The sequence below is a fragment of the Passer montanus genome, unplaced genomic scaffold, assembly GCF_014805655.1.
Source record: "Passer montanus isolate IOZ18808 unplaced genomic scaffold, ASM1480565v1 scaffold86, whole genome shotgun sequence".
In the NCBI taxonomy this organism is placed as follows: Eukaryota; Metazoa; Chordata; class Aves; order Passeriformes; family Passeridae; genus Passer; species Passer montanus.
This window is the reverse complement of record NW_024373923.1, coordinates 903,768-923,484: the sequence shown is the minus strand read 5'-3', so window position 1 is coordinate 923,484 and position 19,717 is coordinate 903,768.

Here is a 19,717-nt window from a genome sequence, read left to right as displayed (position 1 = left end):
GGATGAGAGTTTGTTTTTTTTTTTCCTGCAACTCTTTCCCACTAGCTTCAGGGGGGGGAGAAAAAGTTTTGTTGAAGATGATGTTTCACAGCAACGTGTTGAATTCAGCAATATTTTCCAAGGAGGAAGGAGAAACACTTCAGCAGCGTTGCTACACTTAAAGCTGTCTTTTTGCTTTTATACTTCTCACTGTGTTTTAATTATAGCCTTATTCTCTGTGTTGAATTCGAGGGTGTATTTGAGATTTTTGGATCATCACATTAAAAAAAAAAAAAGCTAAATTGTACTGAGAGAAAATATTTTCTGGGATTTAGTGATCCCAGTTTCACCCCTCCTCTCTCAGGCTCTGGCATGCCTGGAGGGATGGGTGGTCCCAAAAGCCTGGCACGATGTTTCTCACCCAGCCCAGCAATTTCTCCCCAGGTTGCCCTTTTTCTCCTGGGTTTAGGCTCAGCCCTGCACATCTGCCAGGAGCAGGCCCTGGAGGAAATGTGGCTTTGGAGATATTAAAAAGCCCCTCTGAGAATGGTGTTTTAAATAATGTTTCTCCTTTCTGTTTGGTCTGAAGGTGCTGGAGAAGGAACAGCTGACAGGAATCACTTGACCACGACTCCCATGCTAAAAGCAGAAGCCACACTTCAGGTCTCATGGGCTTTTTTGGGCTGCAGGGCTTATGCCAAGCAAAATTCCAGCAATTCCAAGGGCAGAGAAGGTTTGGCTGGTACCTAAACTTTAAGGCAACTCCTAGGGCTTTGCCCATCAGCCCACTCTATGTGCTCAGCCACCCCTTCTCCCTCACCCCCATTGCATCCAGCTCCTGTGTGCAATCCAAGCCTGTTCTGCATTGCTCTGCACTGGAAAATGCAAAAAAAGTTGAGTATTCCCAATTTGTGGGAAGATATCTGGGCTCCAAGGCTCCTCTCCAGGGTCTGGCCAGTTATCTCAAATTAAAAAAATTAAAATGTTGAAAAGGAAGTGGAGTGTGTCTGGGCCCCCTTTGGTCAAGGGAGCCAATAAAGCTCAACTTTTGTGGTTTTATATTACTAGCAGGGTAATACCTCCATGTGAATGAATCCCCAACCTGGAAATGTGATAATTAACCAGGGGAAGGAATTCATCCCCTATTTAAAAATTAGAAATAAAAAATCCTGGCGTGACAGCAGCCTATTGCTTGGCTCTCCCTGCAATGGGGAAGCACTTGGAGCAATCCCTATCTCTCCCTTGGGAATGTAAAAACGTGCTGACTTGTGCCTTCAACTTTGACAGGCAGTGATAGGCTGCAGCCAGTTGTTTGGAAAAGGAAATTCAATACTTGTGTTTCCAATGTTTCCTTGCTTTCACAGTGTCCAAAGCCCTCCCCAGGCATTTGGAAGTGCTCAACACCTGTCTTAAAAACACTCTTAACTGCTCCTAATGACTGGCCAGGGAGGTTTGCAGCAGCTCCCTCCTACCAGTAATGATATGCAGGACATCCAGAAACAGGCAAAAAGCCAAAGCCAAGGCGGGGGGGAAATCCAGCCAGACATTGCAAGGGCCTGGCAGGGTCTTGGGGGCTGCACTGCATTGCTCATGGAGCCTCTTAATTCTGTGACAGCCCCAACCAAAACACTGCCAAACCTTAGGGTCTGAAATCCACATGGAGCTTCAACCCACAGAGGGAGTCAATGGGAAGAGCTAAGGTCCTCAGCTGGCTCTGATCCGTGTTTGAGCAAAAGGTTTTGTGATTGCCCCTGGCCTCACACTTGCAGGTGCTGAGCACCAGCCCAGCACACACTGGAGGGGTGAGGGCAGGAGCACAGTCCTGTGGTATGGCTGTGCCCCACGGGCACTGGGGATCCAGCGATCACTCACAACTCACAGCCCAGCCCTGTGCCAGCCTCGACATCCTCTCCCTCCACAGCAGCTTTTGGGTGAGGACCAGTGGTGGTGGTCTTGGCCCTTCCCTCCCCCACACACATTACATCCCCCCAAAGGGGTTTCCACTGTAGGCTTTTCATCCTGTTCTCCCACTATCAGCAAAGAGGGAAAACATACCTTTTTTTGGAAGGCATTGTTCGCCTGACCTGCTTTAAACCTCCCCTCTAGGGACAGATTGGAACAGAGTTTGAAACCTGCCCTGAAAACACAGAGGAGGCTGCTTTGGGTGGGTTATTCTGCATCAATCCCCGTCCGCCTCTATTTTGCACGCATTAATTCCCCACCCACACACCCGTTGTTTTAAATGGGACTGTAATAACCAGCTGGGTTTTCCTGAAGGATTTATTTATCTGCATCTTAAGCCCAGGGGTGGGAGATTCCCATCCATCATGTCCACAGAGTGCAGAGTGAGTGGCAGTGGTTTGGGGGGAGGGGAGCAGGTTTGGGAAATGGGTGGAATGTTTCACCATTTCTAGGAACAGCACATCAGTCTGGATGGGAGATGTTTGGCAGCTCAGACTTTCTTCTTTCCTGGCTCTCTGGCAAATGAGCCCCTAAGCCAGAACATTTTGGCAGGGAGTCAGGACATGGGACACCCCCTTGCAAAGGGATTGGTTGATGATGGCATGTTGCAGGTCACCCTCTGGGCTTTATCTTAAATCCTGTAATCCCATATCAGGTAGGGGATTTACCAGCCTGCATGAAACCCTCAGAGTGCCAGGAGGGCAACTTGTGCAGCACCTGACACTCAGGAAAGACAGTGTAAAGTCCCCCTTGAGTTTTTGCAGATGGCTCAGAAGCCACACCACAAAATGTCCCTCCTCACCCCAGAAGGCAGCAAAAGCTCAGCAGCTGGTTCCTCTTCCAAGTGACATTACACAGAATACAGGAGCATCTCACAACTGCTAAGGTACAAAAAATGAGGATTATCTCTTAAGAGGGAGCAGACTGCTCTGGGAGGTGGGTGTGTTGGCTGTAGTGCCAGAGCAATGCTAGCAAATCCCCTGTAAAGCACTCTTAAGTCCCCATCCTGAGCCCAAGAGCTCAGCCCCACATTCAAGTGGGGGAATGATTTCACCACCTGTGGAGCTCCTGCAACTTCCCTGTCCCCACTGGACCTCTTCATTTAATCAGCATAAAGGATTTTGGAGTTCAGAGCATCAATGTGCTCTGCTTTGAGGCACCTGTTTGCACCTCCAGTAGCAGGGCAGCATCTGGGCTCAGGGTCCATGGCAAGGACCGAGGCTGGCGTGGAGCTGTGTGAGGTGCAGTGGATGCTGGCACAGATCAGGGCAGCTCAGCAGTTCTCTGCACTGAACTGACTTGAACCCAGGTTTGGGAAAACCCCAGCTACTGTGAGTCCTGCCACGCTGTGTCCTGGCAATTCCCCTTTTACGCTCCATGAATAAGAAGTCTGTGGCTAAAAATCAAAGATCCTGGAAGCCTGTTCCCAATTAAATTTAATATCCCGAACTTTATAGGTACATGTCACTCCAGGAGAGACAGAGCTGTGTTTAAAGTACAAGGGAAACATCAGTTCCTTGATGTGGAAATAGCTCTTACTTTACATTTCTGCATGAGGTCCTGGCATGAGTTAGTGCTGCTAAGCCCTGCTGTAATAACATATGAAGGAAAACTCTAACCAAACAGCAAAAAAATATGTATTTTATACAGCTAAATGTAAAGTCATCCATCTAAAAAAGCCTGTACAGGTGCTATTTGCAGGTGTCAGGCTATCCGAGGGAAAGTGAATTTTGGTAATCAGCAAACCATGAGCTCCCAGAGCCCCAGCAGCATCTGAAGGCACAAATGTTTGCTATATAAAAAGCAGGAGGTGGGGTTTCTTGGGAGCAATAAGTGCTTCAGATTGATGCCAAAGCTGGAAAGGAGGCTTGGAGAGGAGCCCAAGCATCCACCGTGGAGGGAGGCACTGCAGGAGACCTGTGACTCCACTTCAGAACCAGCAAAGGTAAAACCATGGTTGAGCAGAGCCTAAAATGCTGCCACACGTGAGCTGGGCAGGATGAGGTTTATCCTCATCAGGCAGGCAATGAGCCTGACAAAACCCAGAGGCCAGGTCTGGCCTGCAGCATGCACAGCCTGGAAACGTGGGGCACCACATGCCCACAGCCAAAATCCCTTCCTCAGCCCAGGGCTGGTTGTTTTCCTAAAGAACATCCCCCCACTTGCACAGGAATGAATTTTGGGATGTGGGATGGAGAAGGTGACAACAGCTGTCCCTTCCAGCATGGAAATCCACCCCCTGTGGGTATTTTCCCCTCCCTCTGAAGCCAGAGGGGACTGAGTGCAAGGGATTTGCTTTTCCACCACAATGGGAAGAGGAAATCATGTTCCTGCTTATTCCATGACAGGATCATCGAACACCCTGAGCTGGAAGGGACCCACAAGGATCATCAGTCCACCTCTTGCCCTGCACAGACCCCCCAACAATTCCACCTTGGGCATCCTTGAGATCATTGTCCAAACCCTCCTGGAGCTCTGGCAGCCTCGGGGCCGTGCCCATTCCCTGGGAAGCCTGGGCAGTGCCAGCACCCTCTGGGGGAAGAACAATTCCCTGATACCCAACCTAAACCTCCCCTGGCACATCTCCAGCTGTCCCCTCAGCTTTTTCAATTTGTGTTTTCACAAATTGGTTCCTATTTATTCCATCAAGAACATCCCACAGGGCTGCACATGACCCCAAAGGATGCTGCAGATACAGCTCCATGTCACAGGCAGCATCTCATTTCCCTACAACCAGCTTTGGATCTGTCCTCCCTGAGAGAGCTAAGACTAAGTCAATGTTTCCACCATCAACCTCACTTTTGAGGGGCTCATAACTCTCAGCATTTGTGCTCTCACAGTGCCAAAACTTGGCGCAGAAACACATGGCCCAGATGCAGTTTTATTTGATAATAAATAGCTTAAATCTCATAAGCTATTTTTCATTTTGGCTTAAATGTGTAAAACGGGAAAAGAAAAATGTGTGGGATTTTTTTTCCCTACCTTCCAATAATTTTGGAAAAGCAGATTATACTGAGTAATGGCAGGCTTTTTTTTTTTTCAGACGCAGTCAGCCAACAATGCCATTTCTCAAATCTTTTGCCTTTTTTACATCCACTTTTTAATAGGATTGATCGCAGTGCCATAATTGCAGCCCCAGTGTTCTGGGGGTGTTTTGGATTATTCTATTTTTGGCACATGAAGTTCTGTGAGAGTTAAAACACAGCAAAATTCCACAAGCCCTTTAACCAATAACGGTAACATTTTGAGGATGCATTGCTGTTTTAACTGTGCCTCTGTGACCTCACATTTCTCTGGAGTTCAGCAATTATTGCATCCCAGCCCTTGGGTGAGTTCTGGTTTTCATCAGCAACCCGCCAGGATTTCAGCACTTTCGGATTTACTCCAAACTCAGACTGTGCTCTACCTACTCCAGCTACTTCCCAGTGGCCAAAAGCCAAGGAAACGCCCCAAACCCCCAGCCTGGGGGCTTGGCTGCCCTTCAAAAGTCCGCCCCAGCTGGAGCAGAGAGAAATAGTGATTTTGTTCATATGGTCAGCTCCAGTCGGAGGAGGTTCCCCAGTGGGACACTGGGCTACTGTCCAGATGGTGCCACTGCCGAGTGATTTGTTGTCTGTGGGGCTGGGATTTTTTCACAGAAGGCAGTGGGGGGATTCAGGGAATTAGAAGGTTGCACTGGTATGGGGAGCTGGGCTGATAATGGGTCAGAGACATGCAACACAGTCCAAGGAGGATTCTGCAGATTTCATAGAAATCCCAGAATGGTTTGGGCTGGAAGGGACATTTAAAGTGACATCTTGTTGCAACCCCACTGCCATGCACACCTTACGCCATTCCAGGTTGCTTCAACTGGAATGGAACTGGCCTTGAACACTGCCACAGCTGGAACAGCCACAGCTGCTCTGGGAAATCTCTGCCAGGGCCTCCCCACTCTCACAGGGAAAAATTTCTTCCTAATATTCAATGTAAATCTCTCTTCTTTTAGTTTACAACATTTCCCCCTTCCTTGTCACTACCTGCCCATGTAAAAAGTCCTCCCTCTTTTAATATCAGCACCCTTTTGGGTAGTGAGAGGCTGCAATGAGGTGTCCCCAGAGCCCTTTCCTCTCCATGCTGGATAATCCCTTCCTATCATCCCCTCAGACCCAGATCCCCCTTTCCTGAGAAGGAGGGCTGAAGGCAACACTGCACAACTGGAAAGATTCCCCCCAAACAGCTTCCCACCAAATTATCCATCTCAAGGCCCAGCCTGCAACCCAGCATCATGGACAGAGCCTCCCCACACACTGATCCCGTGGCTCAGCCTCCCCAGATCCCAGCAGAAACAGAAGTCTTGCCTCCAAGAGGGAATTTTGAGGCAGGCACTCATGCTGCAGAGCCCACCCCTTGTCCCAGCAGGACCCAGCCTGCTGCACACTCAGTCTCCAGGAGGAGCAGGAGGGCTCACATATGGTATGGAATCACAGAGGATCAGGCTGACTCACTGGATGGGGGAGTGGTGGATGGAAAGAAAAACCCCCAGACACACAGGTACGTTTTGGGCCATCTCTCCTGGGAAATGCCGCCATGAGCTACGTCACAAAGCTCGTAGGAGAAGAGGTCACTCGTGTGAAACCACTCTGCCAGGACACAGCAACCACACCCAAGGAAGAAGCATCGGCCTGCTGCATTTTTGGGGAGAAGATTTTGGTGGACAAAATGCAGCCCTGCATCCTTACAGCAGCCTAGAGGCCTTAGAGTGCTTTTTTCCAGAGCCTAGAGGGGCTCCAGGAGAGCTGGAGAGGGACTTTGGACAAGGGATGGAGGGACAGGACAAGGGGGAATGGTTTAAGCTGAAAGAAGGCAGATGTAGGGTAGATATTAGTAAGGAATTCCTGTCTGTGAGGTGGGGAGTTCCTGGCACAGGGTGCCCAGAGCATCTGTGGCTACCCCATCCCTGAGACTGTCCAAGGCCAGGTTGGAAGGGGCTTGGAGCACCCTGGGACAGTGGAAGGTGTCCCTGCCCAGGGCAGGGGTTTGGAACTGGCTGAGCTTTAAAGTCAAATTTCCAACCCAAACTATTCTGTGGTTCTGTGATCCAAAGCCACCTCCAGCCACAGCGATGCCTCCCCTCACTCATTCACAGGAGACACAACCCAGATCCCACAGCTGGGTCTTTGCAGGAAGCACCAGGAATGCTCCACGGTTGGGAAGCATTTGCTTAACATCAGGCTCATGCCAGGAATGTCTGTGCAAATCCATGCAAGCTGGCTTCAGTCTCTCAGCAGGAAAGACACAGTGGTGGGTCGGCGCTCCCTGTTCTTGCCATCAATGAATGCTTTTTTTTTTTTATTTTAAAATTAAAGTCAGTCAAGTAATTGAACTAGTCTGAGGAAGCAGACCCAGCCACCTCAAACAGAAAAGCTGTTACAGAGCCAAAAGACCTATTCAGGCACACATTAAAGACACAGGAGCTACCAACAAATCCAGAAAGAACCAAGCTGGGTGACAGGGGAGACCCACACGCAAACCAGCAACCCCTGGTTTCATGAGGAATGAGCAGGTGAGGAGGAAAGGGACCCTGTCAGCTGAGTCTGCTCCCTCCTTTGAGCTAAACGAGACTTCCAGCAGTCTGCTCTCCATAAAATCAGATCAGGCAGAGCTAAACTGAGCATCATGGGGTGGGAAACTGGTCTGGGTCCAACATCCTCACACTGCGCCAGCCCCATGGCTGGGGGCAGCAGGCACCTTGTGGGGTGGGGAGCACGGGGGACCAGGGGAAGCTTTTTAGGAGAAAAACATCCTTCTCACCAGAAGACAAGCCAAACCAGGTCATCTCAACTCACCTTGAGGCAGGGTTGCAAATGTAATGGCAGATGAGTGTATCTCCCTTTACCATTTCCTTCCAAAGAACTGCATCCTCCCACTGTGCGCCCTTCCAGGACCTGGGCTGACCTCCCACTATGATTTTTAGCATTCCTGACAGTGCTTTAGCCGAGCCTGCTCAGACAGAAACATTTTTCCCCTCTCACGTGGATGTTGTTTCTATTACCTTGGAAACCTACACACTGCCACTCAGCATAACCAGAAAGCACAGCAGGTACAGGGGAGCTACACGGCCCTCTGCCCTGCTGGACCTGCAAACCCCCTTGCTATATTCCATTAACAGCACCAGGTTGCCACCATTATCTTGTTTTCCAAAGCCAGCCTTGCTGTTGAGAAATGAAATTGACATTTAGAAAGAATTTGACTCTCAGGGCTGCAGGCAGTGCTCTTAACAGAGACAACAAAATAAGAGGTTTTTGGTTAAAGGGTGAAGAATAACCTGCAAATTGTTGTTTAAGGGGCTGTTTAAGTGCCCCATAAATACAAAGAGTGGCAATGACTGGAGCCCATGAGCTGTCACACAGCGAGGAGGAAGGTGGGATGCTGTGGCAGTTCTGCACCCTGGGCACCAGGCACTTTTTAATTTAACTGATGCATCCATCCACAAGTTTTCAGGACTAATCGCTACCTACAACATACCAGAGGATATTCCCCTAACACCAGTGGGTTATTTCATGTTAGCAGGGTTTCTCAAATGTGCTTTTAGTGGGTTTAGTAGGTGTGAGGTTCAGCTGCTCCTCAAACTCCTGGTCTTGGTTCTCTGGAGTTTGTGGGAGACCCAATATAAGTCACCAGAAACTGGACAGTGGTGGAATGAATGAAGTGAGACCATCCACCCATGACAGAGCAAAGGGATTTGCCATTTAATTGGAACAACGCTGTGAGGAGAAGGTTGGTGGCCTCGGGGAGAAGCCTGCAGCCCTGTTGAGCTCTTTCCACCAGCGCCTGACCCCTGGTTAAACTGATGTTTGACACTGCTTTTCCCTGATGAAATTCCTGGCCGGCACAGCTCCTGTACTGACAACTCTGATGTCAGGTGAAGCCTCTAAAAGACCTTCAAAAGATTCTAAAACAAATGCAGGATGCCTTGATGTGCCTAGCAGAGAGATGTCCCTTGGTGTCGCCAGGCTGGGGCTGGAGGCTGGCAGACGGACAGCGCTCCGCTTCACAGCTGCTGATTAAACTGCCATGACAATGCTCGGCACAAGGCCAGATTAATTAGCACCAGCCACATGATCTACAAGTCCCTTTTGGCTTCAAGGGAAAAAATTAAAAAAATCTAAGGATTTTCCAAACTCAGTTTCACACACCTCAGCGGGCTGATGCTTTCCCTTGAGTTTTCTGTCCCTGAAGTTGTGTCTCTCTCCCACAGGAGCGTGTGGCATTTTTAGATGCTGTGAGCCTGGACGTGTGGCAGGAGGCACTCAGAGCCTGTGTAGCTCTTGGCCTTTCAGAGAGGATGGACTAATCTCTGGCTGATATTTAGCAGAGGCTTGCAGCACCACACGCAACCTCCAGCTTGATACTGTTGTGACCTTTCAGCTTCATTTGCGAGACCATCTGAAATTTGTTTGATTTCGGTTCCTCTGCAGGGCCTTCAAGCAGGCTTTTCGTGCCATGGCAAGGCAAACCACTGCACACACAAATTAGCTGTTTCTCTGCTTAAATGGCACAGAGGGAGGGTGGCAAAGTGCAGTGAGAACCAGGGCTGGTGGCTGTGCCCTGTTTCACAGAGGGGATGGGGATGGGGCAGAGGGCAGAGCTGTCCTGGCCAGCAGAACCAGTGGGTGGTGGATCCAGGGCCAGATTCCCCCCATGCATGTGTCCCATGGAAAGATGTCTGTACAAGGGCAGGCTGCTGTCATGCTGTTCCCTTGCCACTCTTGCTGATGCTTTGAGGATCAAAGCCACTTTTCCCCTTTGGCTATCCAAGGCCTGCAGAGCATTTTCTGTTCATCCCCTCATGTCCAAAGCCAGGCTGGATGAGGCTTTGAGTAAACTGGTTTGCTGGAAGGTGTCCGTACCTATGGCAGGGGCTGGAACTAGATAAGCTTTAAATTCCCTTCCAAAACCATTCTATGATTCCACGATTTTCAGATATCACCCTCCCAGGGCTCCCATGACACTGTGTTACCACTGCTAGCAAGGTGACCCAAACACAAACAGGGCTGAGTTTCTACCAGGAGCAGCATAGATACCCTATATCTGCCTTATTTGCACTCTTTTTTCCCAGCAGCAGGCAATTTTCTGCCCTGCAAACCACGGACACACACGACCAGGAGTGGAAAGATGCATCTGGAGGGCACTGGGTCAGCCCCACAGAGGTGGGCAGCACATTTACAGACTGTAAGATAGCTCATCTTTTATCCATGTATCTCACTCCTGCTTCTTATGGAGACATTTCCTTCCCAAAGGACCTATTACAGTGTCATGGCCCTAGATTTCCTGAGGCATTTAGGAAATAGTAATCTGATCTTTTGTAGAGTCATGTTTAGGTTGGAAAAGACCTCTAAGATTATTGAGTCCAACCATTTCCCCTGCACTGCCAAACCCACCACTAAACCATGTCCCCAGGAGCCAAAGCCACATTTTTTTTTGGACACTTTCAGGGATGGTGACTCCACCACTTCCCTGAGCAACCCTATCAGAGAACAATTTTTTCCTAACATCCAAATAGAATACCAGGAATATTTTATCTGGCCCTGTGCCAGCCCAGAGCTTCCTTCCTCCTGCTCCCAGAGAGACACCTTCATCTGCTCCAGACTGAGGAGCCAAACAGCTGGAATGGCTCATTCTCCAGCTTTGTTTTGTTCTGGCAAGGGCCTTATGCTGAGAACCCTGCTGCAATGGGACAAGGGGAGAAAGGGGACCACAAGGAAGAGAGGGGACCACAAACCTGGCCGTGGTCACTGCAGACCTACTCATACCTGTTATCTTTGGCACTTGCAGGGCAGAAACTTGTCAGTGCTGGGCCCCAGGAGAAGCCCAAAGCCCAGAGCCAAAGGCAGAGGTTTGTGTGTCTTGAAAATCCCACAGGAGGAGAGGAAAACATTCCCCAGCCAGCCTAGCTGGCGACTCAGCTGCACGGATGTTCCCAGCTGCGGACAGCCTCGCCAAGGAAGCATCCCAAAGCAGATCCAGGTGTGTCCTATCCAGTGCACCCGCGGCCTGCAGGCCCCGCGGAGCAAGGCCTGCAGCCAGGCACCGAGGATGAGGGGTGACCACAGGATTTGGATTGCTGGGCACACATGGATCTTCAGCTGGTGACAGCGCCGAGGCCGGATGGGGACCGCAGGGTGCCGTGAGGTGATGGGTGCACCAGGAGAGACCCCCGGGTTGAGGGCCTCGGGGTGACAGGCCAACAAAACAAATAAACAGGAGGGGGTGGTGATGGCTGTGAGGCTGGAAGCACAGAATCATTTTAGGTTGGAAAAGCCCTCTAAGGTCACAGAGTCCGTCCATTCCCCAGCACTGCCAAGGCCACCACTGACCCATGTCCCCAGGTGCCACATCCATGTGGCTTCTAAATCCCTCCAGGCATGGGGACTTCAACACTGCCCTGGGAAGCCTGTTCCTAAACTTAATGACCTTTTCCATTAAGAAAATTCCCTAATATCCCAGCCTGAGCCTGCCCTGGCCCAGCCTGAGGCCGTTCCCTCTCCTCCTGTCCCTGTTCCCTGGAGCACAGCCCGACCCCCCGGCTGTCCCCTCCTGGCAGGAGCTGTGCAGAGCCACAAGGTCCCCCCTGAGCCTCCTTTGCTCCAGGCTCAGCCCCTTCCCAGCTCCCTCAGCCTCTCCTGGGGCTCCAGCCCCTTCCCAGCCCCGTTCCCTGCCCTGGACACGCTCCAGCCCCTCAATCCCTTTCTCATTGTGAGGGACCCATCAAAGTGGGGCCAAGAGCATCCCAAAATTTCCCACCAGTCCAGGACAAACAACCTGCATCACACTCCTCCCTGCATCACACCAGATCCTACCAGGAACCTGTCCAGCTGCCAGTGGAAAGAAAAATACACTTTTTTTTGCTCTTCCACATGTGACCTCTAGGCCTCAAGGATTTTTACTAATTACCAAATTTAATTTACTTTGCTGTCTTCTCAGCGCTAAGGCTTTGCATTGCTGGGCCTGTATTGTTTCTGTTGCAGCCTGCTGGTGTCCACAGAAATTTCAAATTAAATATCAGGCACACATTAAGGTCAGGCAGCTCAATTCCATTAGCAGGCAGCCAGGCTCAGCCTCTCTGTAATGAATGCTGCTCTTGCCTCCTAATGATAGCAGCAGAGGAACTGGGCAGTGCCAGCCTGTGGTGATTGGCACCCCACTGACACTGGGGACCACTAAATTGATTTTAAAATTCCATTCATCTTCTGCAAATCATGGCTTAAGTCTTCCTGACCTGTGACAAATCTTCATGAGCTGCAATTTGAAAGATAGAGCCAAGAGGAAAGGGAGAAAAAAACTGCACAAAAAACCCTACCAAAAAATTCCCAAGAGCCTCTTCCTGACCTGTGACAAATCTTCATGAGCTGCAATTTGAAAGATAGAGCCAAGAGGAAAGGGAGAAAAAAAAATGCACAAAAAACCCTACCAAAAAAATTCCCAAGAGCAAGAAATACATTTCAGCTGGGTTGTTCTGCCTCAGCTTCGAGCCCTCTCCCCCAGGTATGATTCTGCACTCACTTTGTGAGCGAGGTTAAAGGTTTTTTAACGCATTGCCCACCACAAAGAGGACTCAGAGGATCCAAGGATGCTACAAGAGCCTCCCTGCTGCTGGACTCTGGGCATTGGAGGAGTCATGAGCAACAGAGGTGTCCTCCCCAGCACCTTGCTGGCACCTTCCTGACCCATTGCAGCACTGCACCATGGCCAAAAACATGTGCAGCTCCCTGCCTTGCAGCTGAATGGCTGGCTGCTCTCACCCTTGGGCAAAGGAGACCTACAAAGTTATCAGAAAATGGTTTTTCCTACCCGCTTTAGCACAACAAACTCCAACCCAAGGGTGCAGCCAGCTCATGTCCCTACCAGAACAGTCCAGGCTGCAGCTTCCTCTAGATCCACATCTCAGAAGGTCCTGCACAGGCTGCCCAGAGCAGCTGTGGCTAACCCATCCCTGGAAGTGCCCAAGGCCAGGCTGGATGGGGCTTGGAGCAACCTGGGAGAGTGGAAGGTGTGTGAGCAGCACCATTGTTTGAGAGACACTCCAAAAATTCCCTTGGGGTGAAGAAGAGGACACAGGGAAGAGGGTGAAACAGGACTTTGAGGCACTACCACAGCACGAGGAGTCTGGGTTTCAGGCTGTGAGTTGTCACATTGCTATTGCTGAGGCATTTGGGAGGTTTGTGATAGCTCTTTTACTCTGTAGAATTCACCCTTCCTAAAGAAAAACATTTATTCCCCACAAATACATACAACAGCTAAACACAGCCCTATCAGTTTAATAGTGCAGTTATGCCCATTAAAGCAACTGCAAAACCAACATTTCACATTAATTCCCTCTCAGTGACTCCAGATCTGATTCACTTTGACGAATCCCCTGCTATGCAGAAGTGGCCACAAATCCCCACAGACCTGTATCAGGTGGCACTGAAAAAAAGTTGCTGTTGGACTTGAAAATTTTTCAAGGTCTGTCAGGGAAGGAAAACCTATTGATCAGAGCAGCCACATAAGGAAGTTGTAGAGGTAGTGTCACCAGAGAGATTTTCACCCAAATAAGTATTTTTTAAGCAGATTTCATTAGAGGAGAAGGGGTGTGAATCTCTCTTCCCAGTGCTGCAATGAGTGACCTTGGGAAAGTGCCTCCCCTTGATTTTAACTAAATAATGTTAAAGTCATTATTTAAAAAGTAGTACTTATTCGTGTCTTTGACATTAAGAAAAAATTGAGGTTTTCATTTTCCTTTCAAAAGTCTCAGCTCTGTCAGATTTCTGTTTCATTTCCAGAGCTGTTTCCTGAAGAAGGCAGAGACATCTGATCAAGTTTTTATGGCTAAATACAATCCTCCAACATCTCCTGTAACACACTTCCTCAAGAGTGACCACAGAAAGGAGGGTATGAGACAGAAATCTGCTTTTCTTACCCACATTTACATTTACCCATGAATTTTACATGCAAAGGAGCAGAATCACCTGCATTTCCCTGTTCCCTGAATTTCACACCCTGAGAGACAGTCACTGGTGCATTGCACAGGTGGAGAAATGAAGGTGGGAGATCCAAAGCTCTTGCTCAGCCTTGGGAATCTGCATTCCCAGAGATTCTGAGGGGGATCTGCAGAGCTGGGGGTCAGCACCCACCTGAACCCACATGTTTGGGTAACCAGGAGCACATCCAGCACTTTGGGAAGAGCTGGGCTCTGCTCCAGTGCTGGGCACAGATATTTGGCCTTGGACCCCACCCATGGTGGTTTGGGTCATAGAACCCCAAAAGGGTTTGGTTTGGAAGGGACATTTAAAGCTCATCCAGCTCCACCCCCTGCCATGGGCAGGGATACCTTCCACTATCCCAGGGCTTCAAGCCCCATCCAACCTGTCCTGGGACACTTCCAGGGATCCAGGGGCAGCCACAGCTGCTCTGGGCACCCTGTGCCAGGCCTGCCCACCCCCCTCAGCATAAAAATAATTTCCTCTTGAAAATGTTCTTCCTACTCAACTCCTTATGGGACAGCTGGGACAGATCAAAAAATGTAATGAAAATAATCCTAGATTTTCCACTTATGCTGTCAGTTCACAATGTAACTGGACCTTTAGAGAGAGCAGAAAAAGATTACAAGAGTTTTTTTCCCCAGTGCTAACAGCTGAACCCAGGAGAAGACTTCTGCCTGGGTGGAAATAATAGAGCACAAATAACACTAACCCATGTAATATCCACTGGATGGGGCTTCTGGCAGATATCAAGTAGAGGAGAGAGAAGCAGCAATTACAAAGCAGTATTTCAGATTAAACCCAGCTCTGAGGGGAAAAAAGTAACATCTGTTCAAGACACAAAACCTGTTGACACCTCAGAACTCTCAGTTATATACAAAAAGGAATTAAATTTGGGATCTGAACTTCTCAGTGATGTTTAATTAAAGGCTGGCGCCTCTAGAACATCAGATGAGCCACACTGAATTTCTAAAATCTTTCTGGTGCTTTTGAGAGCGATGGACTACAAAGCATCCAACCCTTCTCCTCCATTCAGAAGAAGCATTTTGAGCAAGCAAATCAATCTGAGCTCCCATTTAGGAGATCTGGGCTGGCTCAGAAACTGCCCAACATTTGGCAAGTCTGCAAACATCAAGCCCTGAAGAGGTGTCTGCTGGCTGTCCCCAAGCCCTGAATACCCTCACCCAGGAAGCTGGTGGGCAAAATCCTAATTCCTGATTTTTTTGTACATTCAGCATGGGAGCAAACGGCCTCAGGTTGTGGCAGGGGAGGTTTAAATTGGATATTAAGAAAATAATTCTTTGCTGAAAGGAGAAATTTTCAGGTCAGACTTTAGAATGGGCTGCCCAGGGCAGTGGTGGAGTCTTCATCCCTGGAGGGGTTTGAAAGCCCTGTGGATGTGGCACTTGGGGACATGGGTCAGTGTTGGCCTTGGCAGTGCTGGGGAAATTGTTGGACTCCATGATCCTGGAGGATTTTCCCCAGCTTTAAGGATTCTATGATTTTGCAGTGGGCTCACCCCTACTTTTTACAGCAACAACAAAAGCTGTGTGGACAGCAAACCTCCTCGGGGACCCCTGAGCTCAGACATGCTCCTGAGTGCCCCATTTTCTCCAAGACAAGGAGGGGCTGATTCAGAAAGGTGCCCAGCGCTGCAGAGCAGCTCAGCAGGCTGGACAAAGATCTCCTTTCCTCTCAATATTGCAGGAACCACCCAACAACCTCCTCCACCCCACCCTGGAGGTGGAGACCCACAGTCCTGACCACCACCAAGCTGCCTCACCAAGCAGCCCCAGACCAGTGTGGGATTTCTCTGTGTGTTGCTGTTTTTCCTTGACATTCTAGTCCATCACCTGCTGCCCTAAGAACTTCCTGAGATTCTCTCTCTGTGTTATCCTCCCCTATCACCCAGCATTTCCACAACAGAGCTCAGACAAAGTCCCTCCCAGAGATGAAAACTTCCCAGGAATTTTAAGCCCTGCTCTTTGCAGAGAGACACCTTTCTCCCCCAGGCAGGTGGTATGCCCTGACAGAAAAAGCAGCTCCTAGAGCTGATGGGCTGCACCCACCCAACCCCAAACTCACACGTGGGGAGCAGATCACTCACCACGGGTGTTGACAGCAACAAATCACTTTCCATGGGCTTTTTGGTGCCTAAACCTTGGCCAACACTTCACATTTCCACCATGCTGGAAGTGTTTGGGCTTTCATCTGTTTCTTTCTTTACTATTTTTTCTTTTAGTCTCAAAGTCTTGTTATAATTTGTTGGCTTTCCCAAAGCTCCAGCTCCCTGGTGTGAAGCAAAGTGTGCACGTCATGGCATCACTATAAAAGGGCTTGTTCTCTTTTGGGGGTGAAAAACCCCAATAACAAGCAGGATCTGGGACTGTTCATGGGCTGGAGAGGAGCACTTTGGCTCAGGGGCAGGGTGTCCTCTCTGCACACCCACCTGCTCCATTAACTTACCTCCAACAGGCTGCATTCAAAGAGGACTCCCCAGGGCCTCTGCAGTGGTGGCAGCTCCAAGCAGGGCTTGTGGGTGCCCTGGTGCATCTCTCCTGCCCTGCACCACCCTGCTGCCAGGCCCTGGCACCTCTCTGATGCCCTTTGCCCCTCGTGCTGGCCTGGATGTCACCTCTCCCTGCAGGGAATGCTGCAGCCAGCTGGGTTTCTGCAGAGCATGTCCATCCCTGTTTCCCATGTAAATTGCAGGGCATTGGGAAGGGGCCCTTGCTGCTTCCCCACTCCCATCACAGGGCCAGAAAGCTGTGAGCAGTTGTGCCACTGCAGCAAAAAGAGGAGGTGGGGGAGAGGAGAGTGCTCCCTGTTCTGTGAAAGAGCAGCAGCCCTTTAGCACAGGACTTTCTGCACAGCATCCATCAAAACCACCACCCCCACCACAAGCAGTGTTTTCTGGAAGTGAAACTGGAAGAGGGATGTGTACCAAGAGCCCACTTGGCACCACACCACGATGTTCCTTTCTCCTGGCCAAACAATGAACGTGGCTGCTCTTTAAAGCTAGTTATGAGAGAGATCTGCCCAGCTCCGTGTTCCCAACACCACTTATTACACCATCCATCACAGACATCCCCCAGGGCAGCGGCCAGAGGACAGGGCTTGTTCTTCAGCCTACTCATCCCTTCAGCCTCCTCATCCCTTCAGCCCACACGGAGCTCTCAGGGAGCTCTGGACACATGGAGAGCAGTGCCTTACCCTCCCCTACACCAACACCAGGCCAGTGCTAAAGTATCTCAAATGTTTTCAGCAGGTTTGGGTCCCAGAGCCAGCACCAGACACGAGGGAGATGTTGGTACTTGGAGGAGGAATGTGAGGAAGGAGCAAGTCCAAAAAACCCCTTGCATCCACAAGGGAAAGCACAGCAGGTATTGTAACACAGGGTGGGAAATGAGCCAGGTAAAGGTGGAGAAGTCTAGTGAAGGTAATGCCAAGAGTAGTGCTGGCTAGCAGGAGGGACAGGTTGGATACCAGGGAAAGGCTCTTCCCCAGAGGGTGCTGGCACTGCCCAGGCTCCCCAGGGAATGGGCACAGCCCCGAGGCTGCCAGAGCTCCAGGAGCCTCTGGACACCCTGCCAGGGATGCCCAGGGTGGGAATGTTGGGCTGTCTGTGCAGGGCCAGGGTGTGGATTTGATGATCCCACTTGATTTGTGGGTCCCTTCTGGCTCAGATGACTCCTTGATTCTCACACTACTCACCCAGCACAGAACCAGGCTCAGAAGGCATTAGCTGAGGAGCAGCAGACGTTGAGTCTACAGAGAGACAGAGTCTGACAGTGCCAAGGTCAGCCCAGGGAGAAAAGACCTCCCTCATGGCTCAGTTCCTAATAGGAAAAGGTCCAGTGAGAGATGCTGGGCTGTGGATAAGGAAGGATAAGGAAGCCCAGGTCTGCATGATGCTTGAGTGTGCTGGTTTGGGCTGGGGTAGAGTTAATTTCCTACACTGGAAATTAGTATCAGTAATTACCAGTAGCTGGTACAGGGCTGTGTTTTGGGTTTGTGCTGAACACAGGGTTGATATCACAGAGATGTTTTTGCTATTGCTGAGCAGGGCTTGTACAGAGCCAAGGCCTTTGCTGTTTTTTGTGTGGCCATGGTGGCGAAGATAATATAAAGGAAGGGAGGGAAGTTTGGAGTGATGGTGTTTGTATTCCCAAGCCACCTTTATATGGAAGGAAGCCCTGCTCTCTGGAGGTGGCTGAACACCTGCCTGACTGTGGGAAGCAGTGAATTAATTCCTTGGTTTTGCTTTCCTCATTTGCACAATTTTTGCTGTGCCTATTAAACTCGTTGTCTCAATCCACCCAGAAGTTTTCCAGCTTTTACCATGCTGATTCTCTCCCTGATCCTGCTGGAAGGGGGGGGGGATTCAGTGAGGGGCTGTGAGGGGCTGGATGGGATTAAACGACAATGAACCACTGCAACATACCCCAAAAACTGCTGTGAACTTCCCAGATATTGAGGTTTGGCCCTTGATTTTCCTAAAGGGGCTAAAAGGGGCGCTTGATTTTCCTAAAGGGGCTAAAAATGACTTGTTGCAGGAAGAACAGAGAGAACACCAAGTAAACATACTTGGCTTCCCTAACAGCATCCCAAACCCTCTCAGGAGGAACTGCTTTCTCTCCAAGGGAACATGCCTTTCCTCTCCTGACACACATCCTACTTTTCTAATCCTGTAACTACCTCCTGGCAATATTTTAATATTTTCCTTTCCCAGGACACCCCTGCACCATCCAGAAGGAGCACCTGGGTAGCAGCACTGCCATCTGGACCTGGCAGTGCAGGACTCTCCCTGCAGGTGACCCGGGGCAAGATTACACATCCTGACCTCCCTCTGGGGTCTCCTGTGGCGGAACACCCAGGATTTCCCCTGGCAAGTTTGTAACCACACGTGCCAGACAGCATTTCCTGCCCAGAGCAGACAAGGCCATGGAGAAGGTGCTGTTTGCACCTGCAGGATGAAAGAGAACCACAGAATATCCTGACTGGGAAGGGAACTCACAGGGATCACGATGTCCATGTCTCTGCACAGCCACCCCAGCAATCCCACCCTGGGCATCCCTGGCAGGGTGTCCAAGCTCTCCTGGAGCTCTGGCAGCCTCAGGGCTGTGCCCATTCCCTGGGGAGCCTGGGCAGTGCCAGCACCCTCTGGGGGAAGAAACTTCCCCTGATATCCAGGACTCTGCCCTGACACAGCTCCAGCCATTCCCTGGCTCCTGTCACTGTCACCAGAGAGGAAGTAACAGTGTCTGCCCCTCCTCTGCCCCTCACAAGGATGCTGAAGACCACAATGAGGTCTCCCCTCAGTCTCCTCTTCTCCAGCTGAACAGACCCAGTGCCCTCAGCTGCTCCTCACACAGCTTCCCCTCAAGGCCCATCACCATCCCTGGGGCTTTCTTTGGATGCTCTCTAACAGTTTAATGTCTTTTTTTATATTGTGGCACCCAGAAGTGCCCTCAGCACTCGAGGTGAGGCTGCCCCAGCCCAGAGCAGAGCAGTAGTGAGTGAGCTGGGTGAGACCAGTGAGGAGCAGAGCAGTGGTGACACATCCTGGGCGGGATTTCCACTCTCTCTGTCATTTTGGAAACGACCTCTGGCCCTTCCCCAGCCTGGAAAATCATCCTTGATGCCAACAAGGTGAGGAGGAGGAAGGGCCAGGGGCTGACATGACCTTCCTCATTTTGTGACATCCCACACCTTTCCAAGACTCATCTCAGGCCATTATTAAATTAACTTTCTGTTAATTCGATAAATTTGTAATT